The sequence below is a fragment of the Nomascus leucogenys genome, chromosome 13 (assembly GCF_006542625.1).
Source record: "Nomascus leucogenys isolate Asia chromosome 13, Asia_NLE_v1, whole genome shotgun sequence".
In the NCBI taxonomy this organism is placed as follows: Eukaryota; Metazoa; Chordata; class Mammalia; order Primates; family Hylobatidae; genus Nomascus; species Nomascus leucogenys.
The window spans coordinates 97699363-97705688 of record NC_044393.1 but is presented as its reverse complement, the minus strand read 5'-3'; the positions used below and the strand labels follow the sequence as shown (position 1 = coordinate 97705688).

At 46.6% G+C, this 6326-nt stretch overlaps 1 non-coding gene across 1 annotated transcript; it reads right to left on the bottom strand.

Moving 5' to 3' along the window:
- Nucleotides 1–3802: 3802 nt before the first annotated feature.
- Nucleotides 3803–3914, bottom strand: LOC115838074. The gene has a single exon (XR_004033129.1). It is a non-coding gene; the product is annotated as a U6 spliceosomal RNA (small nuclear RNA).
- Nucleotides 3915–6326: the final 2412 nt, after the last annotated feature.

Sequence of the window (6326 nt, the reverse complement as noted above, 5' to 3'; positions counted from 1 at the left end):
TTAGATGGAGTCTTGCTCTGTCACCCAGGCTGGAGTGCAATGGCACGATCTCGGCTCACTGCAACCTCTGCCTCCTCGGTTCAAGTGATTCTCTTGTCTCAGCCTCCCAAGTAGCTGGGATTACAGGCATGCACCATCACGCCTGGCTAATTTTTTGTATTTTTAGTAGAGACAGGGTTTCACCATGTTAGCCAGGCTGCTCTTGAACTCCTGACCTCAAGTGATCTGCCCACCTCAGTCTCCCAAATTGGTGGGATTACAGGCAAGAGCCACTGTGCCTGGCCCAGACCAAGTTTTTAGAAGAAGCAAACTGCACCTCTACGTATGTCTTCCCAAATCAAACTTGGTGTCTTGTTAATTTGGCCAGGCCCAGTGCCAGGAGGATTTCTTCTTAGGGAATATTGTGTTACAGACCAGGGGTGGTACCAATTTAGGTGAGTATACTTCTTTTTGTTAATTTTAGATTGAGGGGGTACATGTGCAGGTTTGTCGCACGGGTAGATTGCGTGATGCTGAGATTTCAGCTTCTAATGAGCCCATCACCTGAGTAGAGAACATAGTACCCAATAAGGTACTTTTTCAACCCTTGGCCCCTTCACTGCCTCCCCCTTTTGGAATCCCCAGTATTTACCATTGCCATTTTTGTGTCCATGTGTACCAAATGTTTACCACTTACAAGTGAGAACATGCAGTATTTGATTTTCTGTTTCTGCAGAAATTCACTTAGGATAATGCTCTCCAGCTGTATTCATGGTGCTGCAAAGGACATGATTTTATTCTTTTTTATGACTGTACATTTATTTTCTTAGGCTTTTTTTTTTTTATTTTTGAGACAGAGTTTTGCTCTTGTTGCCCAGGCTGGAGTGCAATGGTGCAATGTCGGCTCACTGCAACCTCCATCTCCCGTGTTCAAACAATTCTCCTGCTTCAGCCTCCTGAGTAGCTGGGATTACAGGCGTGCGCCACTACGCCTGGCTAATTTTTTTTTTTTTTTTTTTTTTGAGACGGAGTCTTGCTCTGTTGCCCAGGCTGGAGTGCAGTGGCGCAATCTCGGCTCACTGCAAGCTCCGCCTCCTGGGTTCACGCCATTCTCCTGCCTCAGCCTCTCCAAGTAGCTGGGACTACAGGCGCCTGCCACCACGCCCGGCTAATTTTTTTTTTGTATTTTTAGTAAAGACGGGGTTTCACCGTGGTTTTGATCTCCTGACCTCGTGATCCGCCTGCCTCGGCCTCCCAAAGTGCTGGGATTACAAGCATGAGCCACTGCGCCCAGCCTACCTGGCTAATTTTTTTGTATTATTAGTAGAGACAGGATTTCACCATGGTGGCCTTGCTGGTCTTGAACTCCTGACCTCAGGTGATCTGCCTGCCTCGGCCTCCGAAAGTGCTGGGATTACAGGCATGAGCCACTGCACCTGGCCATTTTCTTAGTTTTATCCATGAACTTTTCTATTTCAAATAGGTTGGGAATTAATATCTATGGGAGAGGATTCAACTATTCAGGCTTTCAAAATTGCCCCAGTATCCTGGCAAAAATTCGAACCTACATTTGGAGGCATAGAGACAGGTTGTGTTTTTGTTTTGTTTTATTTTTGTTCTTAAACATTTGGGGTATCTAAGGCTGATTTCTGAGAACTAAAAACATTTGGTAATGTGTTGAAGTATGTCACATCATAAAAGAAGAGCCTGCAATGCATTATATTGGTTTCGTTTCTGCCTTCATTTTCCAGGGAGTAAATAAACCAAGACTTTTATACACATTACTAAATTTCTAATTATACCTTGGGAAAGAATAACCTTTGAGAGTACATAGTTATCTCCCCTTGTCTAAGACTAAAAGACATTGGTTTAGTCACTGATTTCATGAGATTTCTAAAGACTCTTTAAATTAAAAAAAATACATAAGACACAGGGAATTTTTAAAATATTGTATTTTATGAGGTTGGGTGCAGTGGCTCATGCCTGTAATCCCAGCACTTTGGGATGCTGAGGTGGGTGGATCACCTAAGGTCAGGAGTTGGAGACCAGCTTGGCCAAAGTGGTGAAACGCCATCTTTACTAAAAATATAAAAATTAGCCAGGTGTGGTGGCAGGCACCTGTAATCCCAGCTACTTGGGAGGCTGAGGCAGGAGAATCGCTTGAACCCAGGAGGCAGAGGTTGCAGTGAGCCAAGATTATGCCACTGCACTCCAGCCTGGGTGACAGAGTGAGATTCTGTCTCAAAAATAAACAAATTAATAAAAATAATAAAATTATTGTATTTTAGGCCAAGCACGGTGGCTAATGCCTGTAATTCCAGTACTTTGGGAGGCCAAGGCAGGCGGGTCACTTGAGGTCAGGAGTTCAAGACCAGCCTGGCCGACATGACAAAACCCTATCTCTACTAAAAATATAAAAATTGGTTAGGCACTGTGGCTTATGCCTGTAATCCCAGTACTTTGAGAGGCCGAGGCGGGTGGATCATGAGGTCAGGCGTGGGTGTTCAAGACCAGCCTGGCCAACATAATGAAACCTTGTCTCTACTAAAAATACAAAAAATTAGCCGGGTGTGGTGGCCCGTGCCTGTAATCCTAGCTACTCAGGAGGCCGAGGCAGGAGAATCACTTGAACCTGGGAGGCATAGGTTGCAGTGAGCCGAGATCACGCCACTGCATTCCAGCCCGAGCGACAGTGTGAGACTCCGTCTCAAAAAAAAAAAAAAAAATTTAGCTGGGTGTGGTGGTGCATGCCTGTGGTCCCAGCTACTCGAGAGGCTGAGGCATGAAAATTGCCTGAACTTGGAAGGGAGAGGTTGCAGTGAGCTGAGATAGTGCCACTGCACTTCAGCCCAGGAGACACAGTGAGACTCTGTCTCAAAAAAAAGATTTTTTTTTTTAACTTTAGTTTATTTTGGCCTGAGCCACACAGATAATTTCCTGGATTTCTTTCTTTTTTTTTTTTTTTTTTTCTTTTTTTTGAGATGGGTCTCACTCTGTCTCCAGGCTGGAGTGCAGTGGCGCGATCCCGGCTCACTGCAACCTCTTCCTCCCGGGTTCAAGTGACTCTTCTGCCTCAGCCTCCCAAGTAGCTGGGATTACAGGCACCCGCCACCACTCCCAGCTAATTTTTGTATTTTTAGTAGAGATGGAGTTTCACCACGTTGGCCAGGATGGTGTGGATCTCTTGACCTCGTGATCTGCCCGCCTCGGCCTCCCAGAGTGCTGGGATTACTGGCGTTAGCCACCGCGCCTGGCCAACTCTCCGGATTTCTAAATAAAACTATAATGTCCTAAACTAGGACACAATATGTCACATATTGTCTAATCTTATACTAGACAAGTTTGAACTCTGATAGGATTCCTTTTCCTGTCCTCATTGCATAGTTTTTCTCCTGAATTTAGCAGTATATAGAAGTCTGATTTGTGGGAGGACAACAGCCTTTTCTTCTGGGTGCAGTGTCTCATGCCTGTAGTCCCAGCCCTTTGAGAGGCCGAGGCGGGCAGATCACCTGAGGTCTGGAGTTCAAGACCAGCCTGGTCAACATGGTAAAACCCCATCTCTACTAAAAATACAAAAATTGGCTGGGCGTGGTGGCACATGCCTGTAATCCCAGCTACTCGGGAGTCTGAGGCAGGAGAATCACTTGAACCTGAGAGGCGGAGGTTTCCGTGAGCTGAGATTATGCCACTGCACTCCAGCCTGGACGACAGAGTGATACACCGTCTCAAAAAAAAAAAAAAAAAGAATATGTATCTTTCTGTAAGGCTTTTTGTACAATAGCAATGAAGTCGGCTTTGATGAGAATTTATGATTTGTTTATGTTAAAATATGAAACACTTCCCAAATTTGTGTGTCATCCTTGCACAGGAGCCATGCTAATTTTCTCTGTATCATTCCAATTATTTATTTCTTTTTAGTATATTGCTGCCAAAGAGAGCACGTGATGACAATTTAATGTAATTCACCTAAATACTTCTGTAGTTTAAAAAAGGGCACCGTAAAATTATTCAATATTAAAATATCAAGGAATATCAAACTTTTTTTTTTTTTTGAGACAGAGTCTCGCTCTGTTGCCCAGGCTGGAGTGCAGTGACGCCATCTCAGCTCACTGCAAACTCCGCCTCCCGGGTTCACGCCATTCTCCGGCCTCAGCCTCCCGAGTAGCTGGGACTACAGGCGCCCGCCACCACTCCTGGCTAATTTTTGTTTTTGTGTTTTTAGTAGAGACAGGGTTTCACCGTGTTAGCCAGGATGGTCTCGATCTCCTGACCTTGTGATCCGCCCGCCTCAGCCTCCCAAAGTGCTGGGATTACAGACATGAGCCACCGCGCCCAGCCTTTGTTTTGTTTTTTAAGATAGGGTCTTCAGGCATCGTGGTGCGTTCTTGTAGTCCCAGCTACTCGGGAGGCTGACGTGGAAGGATTGCTTGAGCCCAGGAGGCAGAGGTTGCAGTGAGCTGAGATCGCGCCACTGTTCTCCAGCCTGGATGACAGAGCCAGGGCTTATCTTAAAAGAAACAAAAACAAAAAAAACCAGCTGTCAGCCGGGCGCGGGGGCTCATGCCTGTAATCCTAGCACTTTGGGAGGCCAAGGTGGGCAGATCATGAGGTCAGGAGATCAAGACCATCCTGGCTAACAGGGTGAAACCCCGTCTCTACTAAAAATACAAAAACAAAATTAGCCAGGTGTTGTGGCAGGCGCCTGTAGTCCCAGCTACTCGGGAGGCTGAGGCAGGAGAATGGCGTGAACCTGGGAGGCAGAGGTTGCAGTGAGCTGAGATCGCGCCACTGCACTCTAGCCTGGGACAGAGCGAGACTCCGTCTCAAAAAAAAAAAACAACCAGCTGTCATCCAGGCTGGGGCTGGTGTGCTGTGGTGCAATCATAGAGCTAACTGCATCCCATCCTCAAACGCCTGGGCTTGGCCAGGCACGGTGGCTCACGTCTGTAATCCCAGTGCTTTGGGAGGCTGAGGAAGGCGGATCACTTGAGGTCAGGAGTTCAAGACTAGCTTGGCGAACATGGTAAAACCCCATCTATACTAAAAATACAAAAACTTAGCCAGGCATGGTGGCGGGCGCCTGTAATCCCAGCTACTTGGGAGGCTGAGGCAGAAGAATTGCTTGAACCCAGGAGGCAGAGCTTGCAGTGAGCCGAGATCGCACCACATTACTCCAGCCTGGGCGACAGAGTGAGACTCCGTCTCAAAAAACAAAAAACAACTCAAAACAAAAAAACCCTCCTGGGCTCAAGGGATCTTCTCGTCTTAGGTCACAGATGTGTGCCACCATGCAAGGCTAATTTTTAAAAGTTTTTTTGTAGAGATAGAGTTCATGTAGGGTGGAGGGTGGGGTTGATGTTGCTTTGTTGCTCAGCCTGGTCTCAAACTCCTGGCCTCAAGTGATCCTCCCACATCGGCCTCCCATCAGCTTTTCCTCATCACCCAGTGACCCCAAGACGTGCCTTCACTGAAAATGACTGTACCCTCAAATGGGTTTTATTTCCTATCAGTAGATAGATAGTTCCATTGGATATGTCACTGTACTTCTGAGATTAAGCGCATGGTTCTGATCTCTCAGCTGGACTGATGTAGTGTGCCAAGTCTATAGCTACAGATCTGGTTTCTTTATATTGAATTCTTTTTTTTTTTCTTTTTTTTGAGACAGAGTCTCACTCTGTCACCTAGGCTGGAGTGCAGTGGTGTGATCTCTGCTCACTACAGTCTCTGCCTCCTGGGTTCAAGTGATTCTCCTGCCTCTGCCTGTGGAGTAGCTGGGATTATAGGCGCCCACCACTGTGCCTGGCTAATTTTTGTATTTTTATTTATTTATTATTATTTTTTTGAGACGGAGTCTCGCTTTGTCACCCAGGCTGGAGTGCAGTGGTGCAATCTCGGCTCACTGCAACCTCCACCTCCTGGGTTCAAGCAATTCTCTGCCTCAGCCTCCAGAGTTGCTGGGATTACAGGCGCCCACCACCACGCCCAGCTACTTTTTTGTATTTTTAGTAGAGACAGGGGTTCACCATCTTGGTCAGGCTGGTCTTGAACTCCTGACCTTGTGATCCACTCGCCTCGGCCTCCCAAAGTGCTGGGACTACAGGCATGAGCCACTGCGCCCAGCCAATTTTTGTATTTTTAGTAGAGATGGGGTTTCACCATGTTGGCCAGGCTGGTCTCGAACTCCTGACCTCAAGTGATCCATCCGCCTTGGCCTCCCAAAGTATTGGGATTACAGGTGTGAGCCACCGCACCCTGCCTAAATTGAATTCTTTATGGATTATGTCATCTATGGAATGTCTTTTAGGTTTGAGCACTAAATTGCAAGATCGTAAAAACAGTTTCTTCCT